At 38.5% G+C, this 26,685-nt stretch overlaps 1 protein-coding gene across 1 annotated transcript in view; it reads left to right on the plus strand.

Moving 5' to 3' along the window:
• LOC125961820 (metabotropic glutamate receptor 7-like) overlaps positions 1 to 24,260 on the plus strand; it is a 49,728-nt gene extending 25,468 nt beyond the window's left edge. Inside the window, exon 5 of the mRNA XM_049700844.1 lies at positions 24,012 to 24,260. The gene's annotated coding sequence lies outside the window, so the exon portion shown is untranslated. The remainder of the gene's footprint in view (positions 1 to 24,011) is intronic.
• Positions 24,261 to 26,685: the final 2,425 nt, after the last annotated feature.

The raw sequence follows: 26,685 nt of genomic DNA on the forward strand, positions 1-26,685 counted from the left end.
ATCATCTTCCACGTTGTTTCCTTTAGAGAAAATTGAAGCTCAGCAAGATTGAGTAGCTGTTCCAGATGTGAACTCAGGTCTGAATCACTCCACATATAGGTTCTGAATGACTCCATGTCTTTAATTCCACATCTGCATTTGTTTGTTGTTGCTGTTGTTTTCAACTTTTCAAGCATCTGATCTGAAATTCCTTTCTCTTTGGGGAATTTTCCACTTTGTGGGTCTTGGTGAGAAACAGAGCCTTCCTCTCATTATACAAGCTGAACATGTCAGGTACACTGTTTACTCACATGCTCAGTCTCCCTTACAGATGGAAAACAGTCGGGCGACCTCGGGTTGGCCAACTGCACCCCTCTCTTGGATTTTGAATTACAAATAAATGATGTAAAGAAGCAAGGCCAGCAGTGCTGGGTCAACCTCCTGTTTCGTGTTGCTGCTTGGTAGCAAGGCCAGCTAGGACTTATAACATCACTTTGGCCTGATCCTATAATTGCAATAGCATAGCCTTGGCTTTCGGTTGTTTCGTCTGCTTCTAGTTACTGAGGCCTAACCATAAACTTCCAAAAGTTTCCTTTTCTGCTCAAATTAGCCATATCTGGTTCCTGATGATTACAAATAAGACCTTTCCTGATATACAATGATGACCTACTTATCCAGGCAGATGTAACATCGTCCTGGCAGGGACAGAGGGCAGGCAAGTTCCTTGAACAGCTGAACAAGAAGAAAAAGACCTAAGAAGGAAGAATTGAAGGCAGTTCTGCTTGTGTTATAATTCTACCCGCAGCTGCCTCTGTTTCACAGAGCACATGCTAAGGACCATGTCCCTTCCCCTGTAACAGACGAGCAAAGTAGACCCAGGCCTTCCAACCCAGAGACCAGCTGAGCTGTACCATGGGTAATCTAGGATGTGAAAGACTTCACTCAATGTCTGTCACTTGACACATTGCTCCTCTCTTTGGGAGGTAGCTTCTTTGTGTGACAAGAATGTGCTAAACCAACGGTTAAGTGGACAGAGGTGAAAGATGCCAAAATTAGCTACAGAAAAAAAGGCGTAAAGACTTGTATTTTCTGTTATTTGAAGGTGTTAAGACCCCACATAGAATATGAGTCCTTTAAAGGAGAGTTGTGAATGGCCCAGGGAATGTTGAATTTCCATGTGGCAATATGTTCGTGATCGGTCATGATGATGATGATGGTAGCATCAGTAGCATTTATCAGTGTTTCCTGGGTGAGAGGCACTTTATCCTAATGACCTTTTATCCCCATGACGACCCTGTGATGTAGGAAATACTGTTTCAGCATCTTCAGGGTTTTTTTTTTTGTTTTTTTTTTATAATCAGGAATTTACCCTAGATCACAGTTGGGTGGTAGAACAACCAGAACTGGACACTAGCCTTTCCTGAATTCCCAGAGTGTGATCTTAGCTGTTGTATTGCCTGATGCAGAGCCATGTAAATGTTGCCAAAGCAATGAAACGTGTACCTATTTCTAAGAGATTCTAACTCAGAAGCTCTGGGGTTAAGTGCAGAGCAGTTGAGTGTGATTGTCTTTACAGACAGTAGATAACTTAAGAGAAGTTGTTTAAAAGTATATTTGCATATTGCACTGCACTGTCATATCTGTGATTGGTTAGCTATTGAGTAACTAACACAAATCCCAATCCCATCTCTAATCTCATTCATCTCTTGTATGATATTTGACCTAACTGAGGCAGGTTTTTTTTTGTTCTTCCCCACAAACACACATCGAACATCCAAAACATGCTTACCATTTGTGAGCATATTCTCTTAGTTATTGAGGAGTTGAGTAAGAGTGAGAGAGAAGGGCTTCCCTGGTGGCGCAGTGGTTGAGTGTTCTGCCTGCCGATGCAGGGGACGCGGGTTCGTGACCCGGTCCGCGAAGATCCCACATGCCGCGGAGCGGCTGGGCCCGTGAGCAATGGCCGCTGTGCCTGCGCGTCCGGAGCCTGTGCTCTGCAACGGAAGAGGCCACAACAGTGAGAGGCCCGCGTACCAAAAACAAAAACAAAACAAAAAAAAAGAGCGAGAGAGAAAAAGACACAAAAATATGAAATACGGTCATCATGTTTTTAATAACCTTTACGTTGTTAATCCCTCTTAGCATTTACTGCCATTCACTCATTTGTATTATTTGGGGTATAGCAGTTTATTCACACAGCATTTTTACATATGGCTTATCATTTGTATTCTATTTTAATAACACTAATAATTATAGACTATTGACAAACTCATCAGACCCTACATATTCATTTCAAAATCATGAAAATAAGGTGGAAAATGAGGTGTAAAGTGGAAAATCTATGTGTACGTTTTCATTGGTGGAATGAGGAGCTACCTGAATATATCACTCCTTTAGCTTTTCCTTCAAATGGTGCACTTTTTCCTCCATGCATAGGAGTCCCTTCCATTAGGTAAACAGTAGTCTTGAGGGCAAACCTCAGAAGTAGAAACGGGAGAACTTTTCAGTTATGGTAAAATCAAACATACTTTTCTTCAGTAGTGAAAAAAAAAATTCTTCATGAGAAGTTCAACCACCGTGAGTTCCATGGTGAAAAACTTTCCACTTATAGATGCAACTTCCCCCAGAATTCTGAGAAATGTCGGTAGTGGAGAGGGGTGTTGCGTACACCTGTTTCATTTCCCTCTGACTTTTCCTTCTCCTTTCTCTATTGACGTTAAAATCTATAGTGAAAGCACATAGTAAGCAGTCTAGGACAATTGATATGACATTTGATCTAAATCTCCAAAGTCTATTTTAGATGGGGATGCTGTGAGAGTCACAGGAGGGGAAAAAATCTAGAATTATTCTTATGTGATCAAATGTTCTAAAATAACAAAAGCAAATCTTATTTCTAGCTAATAACATAGCATTCCTTATGTGATGTCATATTATGGCAGAAAAGAAATATATGCGTCTATTTTCTTCTATATTAAAACTGCTAAGGAGTGGGGACCAATGAACTAAATCAATTGTTTTGGGTTCAAGTTGTAGCTTTTAGTAGCCATCCTTCTTAGCAAGTTTTCAGAAGCAAATGTAGTTCGTTTACTATCACCACTAAATGTGCAGTTGTGTAGATTTGTGGAAAAAAGTATTATCAAATATATATACTTTAAAATGATTTGTGTAAATTTATCTATTCATATTATTATTCTCCCCAAGTAGATCAAAATATACTATATACTATGTTTTTCTTCTATAGCTTAAAAGGGGAATGTATGTTGAAACTTATTCAAATATTTATTAGGTGTCTACTAAGTGCCAGGCACTCTACTAGGCAGTAGAGATGTTGTATTAGAGGTGGAAAATGTCCTTGACCTCCAGAACTGATACGCTTGTAAGAGAAATACTGGGTCAAACTAAGTCAAGTTTCTTTGCTACAGAGCTTTTTACGAGTCTTGAGAATTATGAGTCTCTGATAAGGAGATGTAGTGGACAACAGATCCCAAATTTATTTGAAATCTTTTCCTTCATGGACTGTCTCACAGGATTTATGATCCACTGAACACACCTTGAGAGACACTAGTATTCTGCAGTGGTTAGTTAATTGTTTTCTATTAAACAACTATATACTGAATCCATGATATTATTATCTGGATTTTTTGGAGGATACAATGATGTACATGGCCACTGTGATGATAAGGGGGTCCAGTTTAGTTAAGAAGAGAAACCACAGGAGCTGTAACTTAATGTAACAAAGAAATACACACACATATACATATATTTATATGTAAATTACTATTTATATAGTATACAATGTCTTCTGAAGAAGATAGAGTTGTTTGTAACTTGGGATCTCACAGGAGGTTTCACAGAGAAGGTAGACCCTGAGCTGGGCAGAATTTCAGTAAGTTAATTTGGTTCTGACCGTACGATAAAATCAGGTATTTGCACTGGTCAATCTGACCTTGATGGAACAGCATTCCATTTGCAGGGAATGGTGTGATCAAACATGCAGTGGTGGAGATTGCCAGATTGTAATATTGCAGTACCTGGAAAGTGTTGGAACATCTGCTTTCTCCACGGTCTAGAAAAGTGAATCTCAAGTGAAATGCAAGTATAATGGAGGCCAGTGCTCTTTGCTTTGTACACTGCTTTGATTCTACAACATGCAACAATGTAGTGATCTGTTTCAGATTGTCATTATTCGAGAGGGTTCTTAGTAACAGGAGTGGAAAAGGAAGACCTCTCTTCCTGTGTTTCTGCCCTATGCTCTTAAGCCAGAAAAGGTACCAGCATCACTGACCTGACCTTGTCTCAGGTATCTATCAGGATCTACTAGAATCATTCTAGTGAAAGGTAACTAGACGTCCAAAGGACTTAAAAGATACACTATAACCTTTGTATACTTTATATACCTGGTGAAACAAAAATGTCACCTGAGTGGCCCCCTTCCCTAGAAATACCAGTATGTTTTTCCAGTGCATGGCAGAACTTTGCAGGTAAAACTGGGATAAAGGTGAAGAACAGTCTTAAAATTCTAGTCCTTGAACAGCACCTAACACACAACAGGTTTTCAATAATCTTAGCAACAGTATTCACAAATAATGACCATCAGCGTAACTGCTCTTTTGTGCCAAAATACATTACCATATTACTTTTTTTCCTTCAGCTTTACAACTTGGGTTCTATTATTGTTTCCATTTTACAGATTAGGAAAGTGAGGCTCAGAGATGCTAAGTCACTTGGGCAAGGTCACAGAACTTGTAGGAGATAAACCTGCACCCTTACTGTTGGATCCTACAAACCAGACCATAATTTAAGTCCTTCAAAATATACCTCAGAACATTTGAGTAAATTAATGAATAAATCCTCCTAGTCAGACTGACCAGATCATTATATTAGGTTCAGCTGTAAGTGGAGGAAAGTCATAATCACAGTTGGACAGTTAATACAGTAATTTACTTGCTTTGAATTTTCTAAATGATGTTTAGCTGGTAGTTTCATGATGATAACCATCGAATAAAAACAGGCATATTTTGGTCTTTGGAATAAGATCTCATATTGAGTAAAATACATATTGATTCCTAGACCTATATGATGTGAGTAACAGATGACATTGAGATGCCATCTAGAAGTACTCTTGTGCAGTTCATCATGTCAACCCAGCTAATAATTTTAGAATGTTCAGAGTGAATAATATATGCAGCCATAAAGCATATTTATAATCAATGCAAATAATATTTTTCCTATGCTAAACCCAGAGTTAAGTTATAACACGCATCGTAAGATTAATGGGCCATTTTTTCTTCATCACTTTGGTAAATTATTTCGTCTGGAAACCATTCAGAAGGTTGCGAATTGGAGCTGAGCAGTAGTAGTGAGACTGTGCCTCTGATGATGAAACTATTTCCACCCCGACCCCTACTGCTCCCTTCTTGGGAAAGAAGGCAACATTTCTCCTAGAAAAAGTCACAGGTTTATAAGCTACGTTTGGAGGAATATTGTGTCTTTTAAGCAGAGCCTATCTCAGCATATAAAATAATTTTTACCTACCATTTAATGAAATTAACACTCACTTTGAGGCTAGGTCTTTTGCCATTTGACTCCTGGATCACGTGTATGGATATATTTTTTTCTTGAGATGAAGTGTGAACCCAATATGGTATCCATCATTCAGTCTATCTAAGCTGATGTACATCCTCTGAAGCACAAGCTCCGTGAGGCCAGGCACTTTATCTGCTCTATCAGTGTAGCCCTGATGCCTAGTGTCTAGAGCTTTTGGAGATTCTTAATAAACATTTGTACTGAATAAGGTATGTATATGGTGAGCAAAAGTTGGCTTCCCATTTTACAGTCAAGAGTATCCCACTCATGTTCTGTGAACACTGGATAGCAGAATCTTACTATGTTATTTTTCTGTTCCCTTTGCAAGTTTCCTGAAAGGGCATTCCTGTCCTTCGAATGTCCATCTCCTCCCATCTTCCTGGAGAATAACGCTTCTTTCTTAAATACTTAGTCCCATTACTGACTCTTTAAGATTGAATTTATTACCTCCTTACAAACAGAAAAATGCAGTGCTGTTTTTTTTTTTTTTTGGACATTTATCACCAGAAAATTATTCTAACACCTGAAATTCTAGACCTAAATGCCTGGACTAGTGGTTCTCAAAGTCTGGTATCCAGACCAGCACATCAGCTGCACGTAGGAATTTTTAGAAATGAAAGTCTTGGGCCCTGCTCCAGACCTACAGACTCAGACAGTCTGGGGGTGGGGCCCACTACCTGTTTCAGCAAGCTCTCTTGGTGATGCTGATGCATACTCAAGTTTGAGAGCCACTGCTTAGACCTAGAACTTAAGGTTTAGGCTTTGGACAGATCTGAGTCCTAAACACTACTGAGACACTGGAGTGACCATGAGCAAGTTACTTCTGGGAACCTCTTAGCATCTGTGTGCCTTGCTTAGCTAATAGTGATTTTAATTACTTAGAATAATGCACACGGTGTACTCAAGAGAGTAACCAAAGCATGCTTTATGTTCCATAAATTCTAGCTGTTTACGATTATTATCAATCAGAGCTTACTGACACATCCTGAAGACGTTCTTCTAATAAGTGTAATAATATGGTTTGTAAAATTAACAGCTTAGAAGAGCATATTACAAAGTTCATCAGACAGGGTCTCAGCAGGAAATCAGGGGTACATCAATAAGGATAAATTGGGCCCAATGTAGAGAATCAAGAGATAGTGTAGTGCCCTGGGTTCAGTAAAAGTGTGGCTACTTTATAGGAGATGAAAGAGAAAGGAAGCCTTGCTGGAGAGAGAGTCCTCCCCAAAGATGCTGTGACGCCCCACAGAGAAGCACTATATGTTAGTTGGGGGATGCAGCCAACTCCCAGCAATTTGGCAAGAATTAATACCCTAACTTCACTCCCCTCCTTCGTTCTCTACAATCTTCTATTGGTACTCTTCATTGGTGAGCCAAACGGAAGCCAGAGCAAGGACACTTACTAAGATAGGCCATGCAAGCCATCCATATAGAGTTGGGTGGAGAAAGGATGTGGAAGGGCAAATAGGACATATTTCCCACAGGTGGTGAGCGAGCTGTAAAATCACTCACCCTTCTAACATCATTGCCATTGCAGGAGCACGGAGGAGCAAGTGGTTAGTTCTGACTTGGCAGATCCGGGAGACTGCAGGACAGAACTGGTATATGAGTTGGGCTTTAAAGGTAGATTTGAATTTTAATGGAGAGTATGGAGAAAGAAATGGTGAAGAACCAAGGGAAAGGGAGATTCATTGCAAATGGAGAAAAGAAAAGTGGCATAAAGACAAGAAAAGTCAAGACTTATGGAAGAGATAGCAAATACTCTGCGTGTGACTGGAGCAGAGAATGGGTAGACGAAGGCTGGAAGTTAAGATGAAGTCATCCTTGAATAACATTAAAGTTTCCTCCTTTAACCTCAATTTCCACCTTCTACTCCCCTCACTAACATTGGAAAATTAAAAGTGAATTTGACTGGGTTGGTGACAATGGCAGTATGAAGCAAAGAGAGGAGAATAAGAGTAAAAAAATTAGTAGTACCTTGGTGAAGCTGGGTAAATGATGGGTGGTGGTGTCACGTCAAAGCATGGGCAAGTGATTGTGACAAATATAGGCTTATTTCTTGACTATATGACTTCAGTTAAGGTACTTAAGCCCTCTAGGCTGCAGTCTCCCAACCTGTAAAATGGGGATAAAACCTCGCTTCCTCCAAGGTTTCTGTGAGGATCTAATGAGCAATGGAAGTAAGAGTTGAGTCCAGTAATCAGTTTTTAATACATATAAACTAATGTGAGGATAAGGGTAAGAATACTTGCTATCATTTATTGAATATTTATGTGTCCAATATTGTGCTAGTCTATTTACATATCTTTTCTCACTTAGCTTTCTTTTCTCTTATCTGCCTTTCTATAGGCAAGAGATAACTGATGGCTCAGTTATGAGGAAACGCAGTTGTGAGGAAAATGTACCAGAAAGTTAATTCCTAATGGATCTGTCAGCCTTAAACAGAGCATGTCTGTGCTAAAATGTGTAAAATATCTGTGCTAATACTACTCAATTGGACAAGTTTTGATAAAGTATTAATGAATAGGCATAGACAGCTTGGAGCTTTTTGGAGGGTATGTGGTAATATTAGTATTGGTGTGATGACTTTTGAAAGTTCTATGGCGTATAGAAGTCAAAAAGAAGACCCGGAAAGGGGGAAAGCTCTCTCTGAAAGTTATTGGGGAAGTCTGGCTAGTAAGACTCCAAAAGGGAGAATCAGTAAGAGGCCAGGTTATTCATAGGCCTTCTAAGAATGTGTCCATGAGAAATATTTACAATGATTGGATGCCGGAATAAAGGAGAACACTGGCTCCACAAATGGTAACTTATTTTACACAAACAGGCTAATGATAAAAATAATGAAAATCTGATGGATTTTTGAGAGTTTCATTGACCAAACTGAGACAAAAGTGCATAACAGCTAGATGCTCATAGTTTTAATCAGTTCCCTTTGGAGTCAAGCAAAGATAGCACCTGAAATGGTAAGGGACGTTTATGCAAGGTCACAAAGATTTTTGGTGGTGCATTTGGGATATAAACCCATTTCCGTAAGAATTCTTTCAGAAGTCAAATGTTTGCTTGTCAAAAATAGCATGAACTTACTTCCAGGAAAAGTTCCTAAGAAAAAATAATTTGAGTAATGAAGAACACTGATGTAAGAGTTAATTTAAGAACCCAGAAATAGACGTAAAGAGTAAAGCAATTATGGGTTAAGAGTCTGCATAGGCAGAAGGAGCGGAGCGGCTGCTGCTCAATGGCGGAAAAGCCGCCGGTGTTCTGACCAATTCGTCCCCCTGGCAGTTGCGGGGGAGTTTCCTGCCGGCGCGGCTGGAGTCTGTTTCTCAGGGTTCGGTGGCTGGAAGGTGCTCCAGAGAGACGAGGCTGCGGCGGAGGAGGTGGCGGCGGCCGAATCGGCAGCGGCGCTAGGGTGGAGAGAAGGCGGCGGCGTGCGGGGCCCAACGGTGTAAACAGCCCCGGAGGCGGCGGAGGCGGTGGCCAAGACCCCGAGGGGGAAGCGGCGGCTGAGCCAGGGTCGCGCCTCCGTTGGAAGCCTGGGCTGAGTGCAGCAGAGGGGTTCTGCGGCGGGCGCGAGCGGACGCCCTAGACCTCGCCTCCCTCCCTCTTCCCAGGCAAGGCCGCTGGGCGCCCCGCCGCAGGGGGAACGGCTCGCGAAGCCCCGGACCGTTTTCGGGGTGCCACCGAGCTGCGGCCGGAACCTCTCCCCGCTTAATCCTCGCCTCTTTCCCTCGGCCGCGGAGCCCAGAGGAGCGGGACGCCGGGCCTGGCTCCTGGCTAGGCCCCTTCCCCAGCCGCCGCCTCCGCGCTCGGCCGAGGCTGGGAGAGGCTCGGGGCAGGAACTTTTAGCTTGCTCCAAAGCCTGGAAGTAAACTGCTTGTCCCTGTTCTCTGCGAGCATCTCTTTCACCTGAAAGCACTGGGGCTACTCCAGGCCGTAACTCGTCCCTTCCTGGTGCATGCCTGTTTGAAAACACTACCTTTCCCATTTGTTTCCTCATTAGCTTCTGCCTTCCTCTGCGCTCCATTTCACTTCCTCGTTAAATCTTCTTTCTCGCTCTTCTGTCTACGCCTCTCACCACCTCCTTCCTCCTTAGCGACTTTATTTAAATCGTTTCTCTTTTTCTTCTCAGGAGACTCCGGTCTTCTCTTCCCTGTCTTCCCCAGCAGTCCTTTTCGGATGTCATTCTTTTTACTAGTGAAGTTCTTAAATGAAACTGCTATCGTCAGTATCCCAAATCTACCAGAGGCCCATTAAGAATAGACTCACCAGCTTTAAGTGGCAGATCAGTTTCTGATTTCACCGAGCCTAGCATCCTTTTTAAAAAATTGTATTATTAAATGTAGAGTGTGGAAATAGCCCTGAAGTTATTTTTAAAATGAAGGGCTCAATGAGTGTTGGAAATAGTTATTTCATTTTTCAAGTTGCATGACCTCTAATGTCAGATTGAGCAGATCTAGAACATTTTTGCCCATCCTGTTTGGCAGAATGCTTCTTAAGCGTTTTGATAGCGGCTCACATTCATCACTATTCAAGTTGGCCTAAAAACAGTTTGAAAGCTTTAGAAAAAAGACATTATGAGAACAACTAGGAAGCTGTTTTGATGAAGTCACTGTTAAATACCTTTTAAAATAGGCTCCACATGTTTAACGTATCAAAATAAAGTTGGCGGGAGTCTTGTAAAAAGGATTATTTAGGAATTTGAGTAGTCTTAAGAGTTATGTAGCTATTTTGGGAAAAACATTCTTTTTCTGTTAACAAACGTTTACAACTCCTGTGATGTGAGAATTACCGAGGTTTACTGTGGGATTAACACAGGAACTCATTTTATTTGAGCTACTACATGGATGTAGAAGTGGTAAATTGTTCAGGTTAGCATAAATCAGTATGTAGAAGAAAAAAAAAAAAAGTCTGCATAAATTCCCCTGGAAGGGGGATATGGTCAGAGATGGCAATTTGAAAACAGTGAGTCACCAAAAGTAAAAGTAAATTACAAGCTGTTTTGGGGGTCTTCAAGAGAGATTTTATAGATTGAACAACAACAGCAGCAAGGATAAAATATAACACTGTCATGTAGACTGCAGCCTGAAAAGAAAGCATTGCAGAAAAGCCACATCGTCCTGAATTTATATTTCCGTGCATTTGAACAGATTGGAGAGCAGTAAAGTTGTTTTAAGAGCGAGTGATTTAAGTCAGCCAGCTTGTGAATAATACGAGATATTTTTGCATTTACATTAACTTATGTCCATAAATAACGAACTGTAACAATGAACAAAATCCATAATCCTGATAATGCTAAGAAAACTGGAAAGATACCTTTACCTTGAAAAGACAGGATAAAGAAGACAGCATAGAAATTTAGGGAGATTGCAGTTTTGGAAAAATCATATTAACATTTATTAGCTGCTACAGCTTTGAAATGTGATGATTTAAAGAAAGAAGTAGACTGTTGATTTCTAAAAGGTAATGTGTTGGCTGAAAGAGAAGAGAATCTTGTTGAGACCTAAAGTGTTCTTTTAAGGATATATTTCAATGTCATTTCAAAAAATAAACGCATTTCCCATAACAAAACAGTGAGGTTAATGGAATAATGCAGGTGAAAGCTTTTTGGCCCAAAGGAGTTCCATCCTTTGGAACAAAGTTTTATTGTTGAACACACCATGACCCAGGCCTGTGAGTGCCAGCACAGTGGCTGTTTTTACAAGATCTGGTACAATATTCACAGTAGTTCTGGCCTTAGCACTAGGCAAGGATCATTCTTTTTGTATCTTCCTGATTGCTTCCTCTACAGAAATGGGATAATCCCTCCTCTTCTAAACTGGAAAGTAGTTTCTTCCCTCAATAAAACTAGTTTCTTCTCCAGGTTGAGCTTTTCCAACTCTTAGAGGTCTAAAATGAAGGATATGAAACATACTGTATTTGCATCTATTTTTATTTAAGAGTTATCTAAGGAGATTTATCTAATTAAATAGGAATTTCCTAACAGATGCCAAAATAATCAACAAGTTTTCTTTAGAGATCATATATATTATATAACAAGATCCACCTAAGAGTTAAAATATAAGTAGGTATACAATTTAACTATTTGAAGATAATTTTTCTTCTTACCACTGAAGCAATAGGCAGGTAGTAGTACAATTTGGGGAAAACAATATTTCTGGCTTTTGTTCGTTTTATTTTAATTTGTGATATTCATGAGATCTTTTGTGAAGCCTTTGGGTATATAGTAAAATTCATGGGTTTTTAACTTTGTATTGACTCGTATTTTTGTAGATTTTAAATTTTTCTTCTGGCTTTAATTTATACTATCTCCTTTTACTTTTTCATTTAGAAATAATGTATTTTTCTCAGGATTGCAATCTCAGTGCAGTCCTCTACTTTTCTATTTGTTGGACGTTCTCTTAGACGTCTACATTTTTGTCTAGCTAGTACATTTCTAGTTTTTTATACAATTGATAAGAACTCTTTAATCTTATGAATTCTTTATATTTACTCTTTGGAGACAAGACTTATAGGGATTTCCTTGGGCTTAAACTAGAAAGAAAAACGAATTTGCATATGAAATGTTGAAGGCTTTGTTACAAAGTGGGTTAACATTATATGTATGTTTGAAATAAACTACTTCAACCAGAGCACCTAGCTGTTAACCTCCAGATTAATATCTATCATAAAATATGTGCATGCTTCCAACACATGGCATTGCCTCCTATTACTGCATGTCCAGGAGAAATGGTTTTTTGTCTTGTAGCAAAAGGCATTAGCTCTTTGCACATTTTTTTTTTTTTTTTTAACGACAGCTATCCAAAAATCAAGCTGAACCCTTGTATATGAGGACAGAAAAGGACAATTTTTAGACAGGTCTAATATCCAGTTGTACCTTTCAGTCACTTAGAGAGAAGGCTTAGACCCCTGAAGCCCAAAGTCACAGGTTTTTTAGGATTATGGTGGTATATACCTCCAGTTTATAGAAAAAAAGTGCGTTGTAGAAAATCCAAGTTAAATTAGGACTAAAATCCAAGTTAAATCTAGAACTAAAGTTTTACTGCCCCCAATACTTGTAAACTCTAGGTTACTGCTCTGTTGTCCATTTCATCAGTTGCAGAATATTCAAGTTAGTCTTTCAATGCTAACAAGAACATAAAAATGCATTATGTCTAAAAGCAGAACATGATTGCCAAGCCAGATCTGCGCATTACCTGAGAGTTTGGGGGGCCACCCAAGCGGCATCTACTTGTTTGCTACTGACCTTCAGATAGACTTGCTCAAGAATTGTTACAATGTAATAACATACACCCTTATGTACTCTTGAGTTTATTGAAAACACACAGCAAATGTGCACACATACACACCAGCACACCAGCACGCACCTACTCTAGAGCCTAGAATTTTAAGAGTCAGAACTTTTTATTTGCTTCTGGATTAAGATGGACCCTGTATTTCCTCAGCATGCTAATTAGAAACTCTATAAACAATTCAAAACCAGCTTCTTAAAATTCTGTTTTACAAAAATTGATGTTAAATATTATCCTCAGAGAGTTCTACTCTGACTTTTCAAATTGTTTTTTTCTCCCTTCATGGGATAAACAGTTAGGGTTTCTTTTTGTTTGTTTTTTTATCTCTCATGTAAAAAATTCTATCTTAAAAGCTGATTTATTATTTCTTCCTTAGCATGGATGACATGGGAACAAATTTCATCAGTCTTGTTTTTATTTAAGTTGAAAGGTTATATATTTCTACTATCTACTGCAATAATGCTAAATATTTTTATAGTGCTTGTAAATCTTATGACATTATTTTTTTAGTTTGTATTTAAGGCATTTACTCAAAAGGGACCATATGCCTCAGTTCATGTCACTCTATCATCAGTGTGTATGGTCACTCTATTTTCTAATACTTTTAAGATCGGTTTTGGCCCCGACGTTCCTCTGCCAGATTTATTTCCTTTATTTTCCCCTATATAGCACCATTTGGGCCATTTAATATGTAATTTCCCAACTCACCTTTCATAGTTATTTTAAACGTGTATCTATTTGAAATACCGAATTGTTTTGTATTTTCTAATTTTTGCAAAAGTAGTATCGACTAAAAATCACATCCTATTCTTTTATTTTTCTACACAAAATTATTGTTTTAAAATTTGTCTGTGTTGCTCCGTAGAAATTATTGCTTCTGGCGACTGTCTAATATTCCACCATATGTTAATACCATATTTTGCTTATCCGTTACCCTGGTGATACATACTTACGCTATTTTCAACACTTTATGTCCACCATAGGCATTAATACACTCTTTCCACATGTCCCCTTGAGTAACAGTGCAGAGTAACACTGCAGCTGTGGAATGGCTGAGGTAGAAGTCATATATATGCCTTATTTCACAGATTCCTCCCCAGAATAGCTGTACCATTTTCCCCTCACCAGCAATACTTGGAATTTCTCTCTTGCCATATCCTTTGTCACCACACGCTGTTAATCTGCATTTTTAAAAATTAATTTATTTTTGGCTGCATTGGGTCTTCGTTGCTACACTCAGGCTCTCTCTAGTTGCAGCGAGCGGGGTCTACTCTTCGTTGCGGTGCGCAGGCTTCTCATCGCAGTGGCTTCTCTTGTTGCGGAGCATAGGCTCTAGGCGCGCGGGCTCAGTAGCTGTGGCTCCCAGGCTCTAGAGCGCAGGCTCAGTAGTTGTGGTGCGCAGGCGTAGTTGCTCCACAGCATAATTTGCATTTTAACTTCTGGAAATTTGGCATGTGTGGATTCATATGAAGTAAGGTGTTTTAATTCTGCATTGCTCTGATTCTAGAAAAGTTAGGTCTTCATATACTTTCTTGCTATTCATGTTTTCCATTCTATGAATTGCCTATCATGACCTTCGCTCATTTTTCTATTGAGTATTGTGTGTCTTTAGAGATGTAGAAGTTTTTGTATTCAGATGTTGAGTCCTTTGTTGGGTTTTAGATAATGAATATGTCTTCTACCCATCAACTGTTTTTCAGTCTGACTTTGGTATCCTTTATTGTACATAAAATTCTAATTTTTTATTAAAGTATAATTGATTTACAATATTATGTTAATTTCAGGTGTACAACATGGTGATTCAATATTTTTATAGATTATGCTCCATTGAAAGTTATTATAAAATATTGGCTATATTCCCCATGCCCTACAATATATCCTTGTATCTCATTTATTTTATACATAGTTGTCTGCACTTCCTAATTCCCAATCTGTATCTTGCCCCTCTCGCTTCCCTCTCCCCACTGGTAACCACTAAATTGTTTTCTATATCTGTGAATCTCTCTGTTTTGTTGTATTCATTCGTCTTATTTTTTTGATTCTACTTATAAGTGATATCATTACAGTATTTGTCTTTGTCTGACTTATTTCACTAAGCATAATACCCTCCAGGTCCATCTATGTTGTTGTAAATGGCACAATTTAATCATTTTTTATGGCTGAGCAGTGTTCCATTGTGTACATATGGCACGTATTCTTTGTTCATTCATCTGTTGATGGACACTTAGGTTGCTTCCATATCTCGGCTATTGTAAACAATGCTGTTATAAACACTGGATGTGGGTGCATGCATCTTTTCAAATCAGTGTTTCTGTTTTCTTCAGATATATACCCAGGAGTGGAATTACTGGATTATATGGTTGTTCTGTTTTGTTTTTGTTTTTATTAACATCTTTATTGGAGTATAGTTGCTTTACAATGGTGTGTTAGTTTCTGCTTTATAACAAAGTGAGTCAGCTATACATATACATATGTCCCCATATCTTCTTCCTCGTGCGTCTCCCTTGCACCCTCCCTATCCCACCCCTCTAGTGGCTACATCAGTTAACATTCCCACCAACAGTGTACCAGGGTTCCCTTTTCTCCACATCCTCGCCAAGGCTTGTTAGTTTTGTTCTTTTTTATGATAGCCATTCTGACATGTGTGAGGTGATCTCTCATTGTTGTTTTGATTTGCATTTCCCTGATGGCTAGTGATGTTGAGCACCTTTTCATGTGCCTGTTGGCCATCTGTATGTTTTCTTTGGAAAAATGTCTATTCAGCTCTTCTGCCTATTTTTTTAAATCAGATTTTTTATATTAATTTATAATTTTAATATAGTTAAATTCATCACTTTTGCTTCATACAATGTATGCTTCTTTATTTTTCAAAGATCTATTTCATCTCTTACCCTGAAATCACAAATATATTACCTTGCAATTTCTTTTATTCTCTCTAGATTTTATTTTTCACATTTAAATATTAAAACTATTGTATTTTAGTTTTGTACATTAGGTGGAATTATATAACATAATGGTTAATAGAATGATTTCTGTGGGGTTTAAGTTCCAGCTCCACCATGTACTTCTTAGGCTAGTCATTTTATCTCTCATACTTCAGTTTTTCCACCTGTAAAATGAGGATAATAGTTTATGCCTTGTGGATTTTTTTGTGAAGATTAGGTGAGCTATATAGGACTGGGTACAACATAAGTGATATCACTAGGTTAAGATCCAGTCTCATCTCTCTTTTTAAAATGAGACTGTTTCCCCAAAAGCTGTAATTCAGCTTCCTCCATTGGACTATGATTCCATCTCTTTCATGTGCCAACTTTCTATCTGTATATAGCTCTATTTCTAGGCCACCTGTTTGATTTGTTTTCTTATTTGCTGTTTCTTCCAAGGGCATCACACAGTTCTTATCTATCATGACTTCCCAATATATCTCAATGTGTAGGGCACATTCTCCATTTTGAGCTTATTTTTCAAAACTACCTTAGCTGTATGGAGAACTTTATTCTTCCAGATACATTTTATTTTACTTTATTTAATTTTAATTTTTTTATAGGAGATAGAGCAATCTGCTCTTTTTTTTTTTCTTTCTTTTTTTTTTTTGGCTGCATTGGGTCTTCATTGCTGCGTGTGAGCTTTGTCTAGTTGCAGCGAGCGGTGCGGCAGGAGGCTACTCTTTGTTGTGCTGCACAGGCTTCTCATTGCAGTGGCTTCCCTTGTTGCAGAGCACAGGCTCCAGGCTCGTGGGCTTCAGCAGTTGTGGCTCGTGGGCTCTAGAGTGCAGGCTCAGCAGTTGTGGTGCACCAGCTTAGTTGCTCCATGGCATGTGGGATCTTCCTGGACCAGGGATTGAACCCATGTTCCCTCCATTGGCAGGCGGATTCTCAACCACTGCACCACCAGGGAAGTCCCCCAGATACATTTTAGAATCACTTTTTTATGCTGTCCCTCAAAAAAAAAAAAAAAAAGAGCTTGGCCTTTTATTACAGTTGCATTTAATTTTATATATTAATATAAGGATATTTATATTATTATAGTAAGTCATCTCATCCATAGCTGTGATATATATTCCTATTACTCATGTGTCCTCTAATAAAGTTTTCATTATGAAGATTTTCTGCATAATTTATTAGGTGAAACCCCATATGCTCTATAGGTTTTGTTACTATGGTAAATTCATCTTGTATTGTATCTAGATATTGATGCTATGGAGGAACACAATTGATTTTGGTGTATTAATTTTTTTCCAGCCCCTATGTTGAGCTCTTTTCTTAGATTTAATAGTTTATTGATTTTCCTGTGTTTCCAATGAAATACATAATCAAAACAATCTATAAATATGACATTTTTATCTATATTCTTCTAAACCTTCTCTCTTTCTATTTCTCTCAACACACAGCTCCAAAAAGGTCGGTTCCAATAGACCAGTAATGTTATAAATCTTCATCTCAATTCTCTCCTTAAAGGAAATGCTAATTTTTTAAAAAAATTAGTAGTATAATAATTTTTGTTAGTGTATACATGTGCCATGTATTTTTGGTATATAGCCTTTATCAAGGAAAGATAGTTATTATTTGGATCTAGTTTTATAAAATTTACCCTACCCAATAGATTTTGAACCTCATGGGATGCTTTTTATCTCTTCTATCTAAAAAGAATGATGATATGATTTTCTCCTTTTATTTAACTAATACAGTGAATCACATGAATTGATTGGCTGATACTGAACCAACCTTGCATTCTCAAGGATAAACCCACTTGACCAAATCGTATTATAGTATAGATTAGCTTTTGCTGTATTACAAACCACCTCAAAACTGAGTGGCTTAGGGAGATCAGCTTGGTGCTTTGTGACCACCTAGAGGGGTGGGATAGGGAGGGTGGGAGGGAGGGAGACACAAGAGGGAAGAGATGTGGGAACATATGTATGTGTATAACTGATTCACTTTGTTATAAAGCAGAAACTAACAAACCATTGTAAAGAAATTATACTCCAATAAAGATATAAAAAACAAAAAAACAACAAAAAACTTAGTGGCTTAAAATAGCAATCACTTGGCCATTTGGGACTGGATTCATCTGGGTAGTGTTTTACTTTTGGTTTTATCTGGGCTCCTTCATGCAGTTTTAGTCAACTGATGGATCAGCTGAGTGAGAGCTGGTCTGAGACAGCCTCACTCACAGGTTCGGTGGTTGGCTTGGACAGTGGGAGCACCTGGTCCACTTGTCTTCAGAACCTAGTGGGCTAGTCCTCGGCAACTGAGCCATCAAGCTCTTTTGCTATTGTCTCATCATGTGGGTTGAGTATGCCAAAGCCCAGTCCTGCTGAAGTGGTGACTCAGGAATGAGGGTGTCAGAAGGGGATTGTACCATAATTTTTGAAACATCCTATCACAATGTTTTTAACATACCTTAAAACTCTGTGGAATAATATTGTATTTAGGTTTTTGACTTATATTTTTAATAAGAAAAAGTTGATTGTAATGTTTTTTTATATTGCCCCTGTTTGGTATAATATTCTTCTTGCACCTCTAGCCCCATTATTCTAGCTTGGGGTACTTAAAATGTATTGAAGGGGATAGAAATGAGTATTGCATCTTAAATAAAAGTCTTGGACAAGTGGTTCCCACTTATCACTGAGGTTGTTCAAAAGGCTGCACTCTCACAGTGGACTATTGAACCCTTATGTACACCAAGCATTACATCTCACTTACACAATATTTATATCACAGCGCCTATGTATAGCACAATACCCATTGCTAATTCAGATTGTGTTTTAAGATATGAGACAAAATGTAAGACTTTTATTATAGTCATAAACATCTAGCAAACCAACCAGAAAATAAATGCTAATTTTCAGTTGGTTGGCCGAGAACAAAAAAGCGAAGAATACCTAGTGCAAAACCATATCTCTAATAACTACTGTTGCATTTAGAGCACACACATGCTAAAAAATATCTTCTTATCAAAGATTTGAGGTTGGACCTGAAAAAATTATATCAGAAGTGAAAATAATCATGTGGTCTGACCAGCGTGGATCACACAAAGTAAGTGTATACTATATATAAAGTAGATAGACTACGAGGTCCTACTGTATAGCACAGGCAACTATATTCAATACCTTGTAATAACCTATAATGGAAAAGGATCTGAAGAAGAGATACATATATCAGAATCACTTGGCTGTACACCTGAAACACAACGTTGTCAATCAACTATACTTCAAGTAAAACAAAACAAAACAAAAAACTAAGTGTAAAGGGAAGTATAGTTTTATAAATTCACCTCTGATATCCAATGGACCAACTGAAAGACAACAGAAACTACAACTATCTAGGAGACAGGGCATGGCCAGCAAACCAGGCCGTTACCCTCGGTAACGGTCATACCTGCCAAAAAATATACAGACTAGCCTGCATTCATGAATACATAGGAATTCTTCATTTATCTGGCATTGTTAGGCAATGAGGTATTATATGTTAGGAGAAGCTTTTTTTAAATGACAAATTGAAGAGGAGTTATTTTAACCTTCACTCGGTAATTTTTTTCTAAAATAAGAAATGTATCTACTGGTGTATCTAATGTTTCCTTGATAACTCGGGGTCATCAGTTCAATCAACGTTTACATGAATAATGCAAATGGAAACAAGACAGGCATGCTTACTGAAACTGAAAATGACATAGCAATGGCTGGAATAACTGATGAGAGAGCAAGAAAAAAGCAAAACTGAAAACAAACCGTGATCAGGAAACAATCAGTCAAGTTCTGACTTTCTGTACTTAGTTTCAAAAAGAGATACCACAAATCCCAGCGAGAGACTCCAGCATCATTAGCTGTCTTTCTCCTTTGTTTCCACCTTCCTTTCCTTTTCCTTCTACCCTAGATTGTTCCAGGAAGTGTTTATAGCTCCTTGCAAGACAAATTCTAATACTTGCTTTCTCTCACACAAACTTCACAATATGTCCAGGTGATAAATGGTGTGGAAGTAAAAGAGAATTCATCACAGGGACAGCTCCTGCGAAAATAAAATTAGAAACTAGCTTCTAAAAATGCAGAGAGAAGGGCGTGGTGTCAGGCACTAATGTCCTTGCGAATTCCTCTCCATTTCTAATAGACGTTTTTCTTTACCAAGATCCCTTTTTATTTGTGTCCCATTCCAGACTGCTCCACTCCGCCCATCATCATCTGGTAAAATACATTCACACTCTTTTGTGACCCTACTTATTTTCCCATTAAATAATCAGTCATAGAACTGTCAGAATTAAATATAGAGTGAAATTAAAATACTGGAGTCACTTGGAGGGTTTAGCAGCTCCACCAGAAAATACTGGGCATGGATTTAAAAGAGGCTGCGTGGGACTTGCTCTTGTCCAAGTTCTTTCTCAAGAAGTATCTGAAATAAGCCTAAATTCAGAGTTAATCAGACTGGCCTGCTTTCTCAGGTGGACTGGAATTCATTGCTCTTTCCCCTCAACTCCGATGTCAGTGGCACTTTCCGGAGATGAGGTGGACTTCTCTGCCTACTGCAGAAGCTCAGTTCCCCCCAGGTCCACTCCCTGTCTGAATCCCACACTTGAGGCCAGATGCCAGCCTTCCCAGAACATTCGTGGCCTCCTTTCAGTTTTTGACCTGCTCAGATTGAGTCCCTCTAGACTCTTTCTGGAAACCTGATCTTCAACCCCTTTCCCTGACCTCGATGGTTACCTGCCTACTTTAGGCCTCAGGTGCTTTAGCTATAAAATGATATAGTTGCCCTTAATTCTAAAGTCTTCTTTCTAAAGCGCTACAATGTGGTGGCTCCTTGAAAATGTTTCTCTTTGCTGGTTTTAATTTTGTAGAGAATTAAAACCCCAGCCACTCTAAAAGACAGTAAGTTACATTGGATCAGGAAAGTGTGCTTTTGTAGTTAGATTAACAGGGATGGAAGACGACTTAGTATGTTTTAAGATACTCATGATCCGTTCTCGTGAGAGTCGGGGAAGAAGGGGAAGAGAGTTAATAAAATACCAAACAATTGTGACAAATTAAGTTCACCAAGATGTAGGTGATTAGTTACTACTTGAAAAAGCCACACAAATCCAATCCAAGTTTTCCTTTAGCTTTCTAAGAAGGATCCCAGTGAACTGAGTCCCATGTTCAGTAACTCCATGTTCAATGGCTTAGTCTTTAAAAACTGTTATGTTGCTGGAAGAATATTGCCCATCAGTCCTAATTGATGTTTAGCTATCACGCACATTTGAAATAAATTTATTACTTTGCCTGATCTCAGTGTAATACATTCCAAAGGGGCAAAGAGCACACGAAAAGTTATGGAGTCTCCATCTTCTACACTAAAGTGTGCAATAAATTACATATTATTTGGCCGTGAAATTCACAAGCCATAGAAACCACGCCATTAGCAATGTATACAGTGGTAAACAGCAGGTAATGAGAATGATATAAAACCAAACAGACTGTGTAGGTTGGCACTGCTGCCAATAAAGCAATTATTAAATGCATTCATATGCATCTACGCTAGGTAAGCTCTTTAGGGCAATTGCTATGAGTTCTACATACCTGTCAGGATATTATATATAGCCCAGTTTCTATGCCCTTTATTCAAAGATGCTGAGAAAGGGTTACTCTGGGTAAATTCAGACCTTTTCTCAATATAGAATTTGGTCAACATGCATTCTGAACAGCAAAATTTCACAGTATTTTCCTACACTAATTGCCACCTCAGCAAATGCAGGATTAAGTATAATGGATTATAAGGAGTTAGAAAGGAAAGATGGAAGAAAAGAAGGAAGGTAGAAAAAAGGTGGATATGGAGTACTTCAACATTTATGTAGAGTGGACCTAAAACTAACCTGAGGTTTCCCTGAATTATTAGCATATGCTATAGAAACTTAAATGAAAAAATTAAAAAACCCAGCAAGGGAAACTCAAAGATTCTTTGCTTTTTCACTTTACTGCATATACACGTCCATCTTAAACAATCTATGTGCTTATATCCAACACGAGAGCATTGTTTTGCAAGGCTATTTGGGTTCTATCAGCATGTAAAGGTCAGACAACTCAACTTTAGCAGAGTCAGCTTTCAGGTGAATAATTGTTTCTTTCAGGTTGCGAGCATTTGAATTCTCCAGAAATGTTTCCCAAAACATGAAAATTAAAAGAGTCCTAGGACAGCGTCCTTTAGAAGTTTTATAGTATCAAGGTTTTTGGAGGAGGAGTATCCTTGTCCATTATCAACACAATGATTCCAAGCAGATCAATTTATGCTGAGAATATTATATAACAGAACCCACTTCACCTCCATTATACTGACAATGATCTTCCTTACTTCAACCTTGTGCTTCTTAGAAAGTTGAAAATACTGAGCCAAGAACAGACAGTGACAATGCCAGAGACTCAGATGTACCTATAGGTGCCTTCAGACAACATCAGCCACCCAGGCTAAAGTCCTGGTTTAAAACATCCCAACATGCATGAATCTCAAAAACCATATGCTGAGCAAGTGAAGCCACATCAGAAGGGCACCTACTGTATTATTCAACTTACATGAAATTGTAAACTCGGCAAAAGTCATCTCTAAAGATAAAAAACAAATCCGTGGTTGCCTTGGGGTGGGAGATGGGGATACTTTTGCAAAAGCCTGGGAGGAAACTTTCTAGGGTTTTAGAATTGTTATCTATCTTTATGGGGGTGGTAGTTATACAAATGTATATATTAATTAAAAGTCACTGAACCGTTAACTAAAAATGTCTGCATTTTATTGTATATAAGTGATTCCTTAATAAGGCTGATTACAAAATGAAGCAAAACCAAAACAAAGCGGAAGAAAAACCTCTCAAGACCTCAAAGGAAATACACTGTTTTCTTCCAGGGTACCAGACTGGAAATGAGGCATTGGTCTGTTCTACCCTCAGATTATCCCTAGGATTATCTAGTCTATTTTAAAGCACTAGAGTCCCCTATCAGGAAAACTCACCCCATGTTTAATTACTTTGATTTCTTCTCTGCCTCTTCTCCTAAGACAGTGAAGCCATTCACGGAAGGAAAACCAGCTTTTTCCAACTTTGCATCACCACATATTCTTTCCAAAGCTATTATTTATGGAATAAAATTTGGCTACCCTTCGTAAAAATCTAGCTTTTTGAGCCTTACAAATCTTAACAGTTAACCTATTGCCTTCACTGGAATTTGGAAAAAAATTATTTTGAAACTGAATAGCTGAGACTTGACATTTTTGTTTTTTGTGATTTTTCTCTTCTCCTAAGAGAGAAGTGAGAAGGAATGAGAAACACATACATAAAGAAAAATAAATTATCTTGCTGCCTTTGCATGGTTATTATTTATAGGAGGCCCTTTTCAACAATAATCTATTATCAGAATCAATAAAATATAATCTCCATGAAGGCCAGGCCAGGATATTTGTCTCTTTTTCAGCAGATTGCAATACAAACTACATTCATGGATATGCTTCTTGATGATCTTTGTAATACTGGAACAGTTGCCCATTTCCTCATGCCTCTTCACCTTAACTTCAACCTGGTTTTTCACCAATGACCTCACATTTCCTTCTCTATCACTTGGTTGTGGGCCTCTTTTCCAACTCCAACTCCAACTCGCATTTCACTCTGGCACCAAAGGAAGACTCACACCTTCCTGCTTTTTAGTGATACCTCAAGGTCATTACCATATTGTGATCACCCTGAAAAATAGCCAGACAATTGTTATTTCAGAGCCATCTGACAGTTTGTAGCTCTAAAAATTAACTAAGGACCAAATTTGTCAAAAATATCCTAGTTTAAGATTTTGGTAATACAGCAACAGTAATTCCGAAGTCATTTGTGACAATCAGTGTGGGAAGCACCCTCCTTCAAGAAGATCCTTTGCCATACAATACTCTTTCCCTGTCTGGTAATAAGGAAGCACGGCCGTGGAAAGTAACCTTTTGTGGAAATAAATACTCGGCTTCGAGAAGGCTTGAAGTTCATATCTTTTTCTTGAATTAGATTCCCCATTAATTACTTTATCCACAAAGAGGTAATTATCAGAATTATGTAAGCAATTAAGGAGATGCTACTCCACATTCTTTCAGCTTGTTGACCTTTCTCACTTTATTTCATGTGGCTATCTGAAACATCAGTGATTTACATGTCTATCTTTTTTTTTAACAGATTTCTGTGTGTGTGTGTCCCCATGATGAAAACATCATTAAAGTAAAATATCATGAATACACTCTTAAGAAGCAGAGTCTACTGAAAGTCCTGGAAAATATGAAAGCACTAATATTCATGAACAACTGTACACTCTGAAAGTTACTCGAAATTTTGTTGATCTCTCTTTTGTCTAGGAGTTTTTCAAATTTTCTACCATGATCATTTGTTAGTTTTATAATTACATAATAAAGGTATTACATCATACAATCTTTTGTTATCCATTGCAGTTTTAAAACTATTCCTTTCCTTGTCCTCAGCAGATATGTCATACATTATTAGTACACAAGCAAAGACTTTCAACGTAACAGTACTTTATAGTGAGAAGAACTATACTGAGCTATCTCTATCCTAAGACAATGCACTAGGAAAGCACTAGGAATTCTTAAGCACCAGGAATACAGAGACGATCAAGGGGCAAGTTCCTTGCCTTCGAGTATACATGATCATTATAGCAAATGCTTAAATAGCACTTAGTATGTAACTCACCACAGCAGTCTTATTATACTCCTTTTTAATAGGTGAGCAGAGGAAGCCACAGGGGAGTCATAGGGTAAAGCCAGAATTTGAACCTAGGTAGACTAGTACACTCCACACGGCTTTAACTACTACGTTAAAAAATATATATATCAAAGTTATATATATATATATATATATAACTCCAAGTATTCCAAAGTTACAAAACACTTATCTACCAAAACTTAAAAAGGAGCACACAAACTTGCATAGAAAATAAACATGTGGGCTTCCTTGTGGCGCAGTGGTTGAAGGTCTGCCTGCCGATGCAGGGGACATGGGTTCGAGCCCCAGTCCGGGAAGATCCCACATGCCGCGGAGTGGCTAGGCCCGTGAGCCATGGCCGCTGAGCCTGCGCGTCCGGAGCCTGTGCTCCTCAACGGGAGAGGCCGCAACAGTGAGAGGCCCGCATACCGCAAAGAAGAAAATAAACATGTAAAAGTTCATAAATAAACCACAATATAATCTGCTCCACATAATATACTGACTGCAGTGTCCTGGCCTCTCCCATCCTTAGGTAGCTGGAAATTACAACAAAATAATACTTTTCACCTTTGGAAGCCACAACATCTCTCATACCAACTAACCAATTACTTCCTTAGAATAGGAAATTAACCTGAATATCATTATATATATATATATATATATATATTTATATATATAGCATTAGTGATGTAGAATCTTTGTTTAAAGACAATAACTTAAATAGCAGAGGGAACTTTACCATTGCAGGCTTCAGATAACCTCTGTATTTCTCAGATTTCATGCTAAATCATAAAATGCCATATTGTGTCTGAGGCTATTTTTTCAATAGTCCATTTTCTTAAGTGGACTAGCAAAGCCGTAAATACGGAGGAACATTTTGGCTCCCAAATCCTAAAGCCATTCTGATTATGCCTGGGTGATCATGGGGACGTCATCGGAACTACCAGAGGACTGGCTGAAATACCAGTGTTCTGGCCAGCCTACAAATCAGAAATTATATAGAATCCAATTTTATTTCTTTGTTAAGTAATTCCTATGAGGCTTTTGGGATGTCAGTGTAAAGTCCTTTCATGTGTAATCTTTATCCATTAGATAGGGAACAATGCCAATCCCCGTCATAAATACTTTCACAACCTGACACTGAAAATCCACTGTAGGGTATAGGACCTGCAAATAGGATATGAATAACACACATCCACTCATTCAGACAATCACAAATATCCATTTTTAAGTCTACTATATGCCAATAATGTACCGGCCTCTCAGATGCTAGACCATGCTAAATGCTGAAACAGACATACTCAGTTCGGGCCCTCCTGGAACTTATTACCTACAGAAGTGCCTTCATTGTAAATGGTCAGGTCTCAGCCAATGCTATTATCATCAGCAGGTGACCAAAGGATAGAGCTTGCTTTCTAAACAAGCTCCACACTCTTTGCTTTCAACATTTTTTCTTTCCTTCAAGGCACATAATCCAGTGGTCAGTTTCTCCCAGTTAGTGAGGTTTGGGGAAAATGTACCCAGTGAACAATTCCTTGTGGCCTCACTCTTTCCTCACACTCTCCTCTGTGCTCTTGAGCTAAAGAGACCTGGATTAAAGTCAGTTGTTCTAAGCTTATTATTTTAAAATACGGCTGCTCCTGCTTTGAGGATTTCCACTGGACCAACACAGCAGCAAAGCAGCACTGAATCAGAAGCAGGTAAATTTCAAAATGACAGCTCTAAACATATCCACTCTCCTTTTGTTCTCCTCCTATCCCTTTGCTCTGAACACCTCTGCCCTGAGGCTTTGCCTTTACCCTTCTCTGATTACTGCTCCAAAAGGGTTTCCAAGAGCGGGGAGTATTTATGGTTTCATTTGCTCCCAAGTCCTTGGTGGAAAAGGATGCTTGCTTCCTGATTCTTACTAATTCCACACTCACATCATCAACACAAAAATCATCATTAAAAAAAAAATTTGCTCAGCTTCATATTTCTTCTGGGCCAACACTGAAAGAATATTTTCAAAGAAACACTATCCTCTCTCCTTTGCTCTTCTGAGTTTCACGTTCTTACCTCCAGTCTCATTTTCAACCCTTATTAAGGGATGCATCACAAAAACAGAAGAAAGTTCTTTGTGCTGTCCTGTACCAGC

Source organism: Orcinus orca, chromosome 17 (genome assembly GCF_937001465.1).
Source record: "Orcinus orca chromosome 17, mOrcOrc1.1, whole genome shotgun sequence".
In the NCBI taxonomy this organism is placed as follows: domain Eukaryota; kingdom Metazoa; phylum Chordata; class Mammalia; order Artiodactyla; family Delphinidae; genus Orcinus; species Orcinus orca.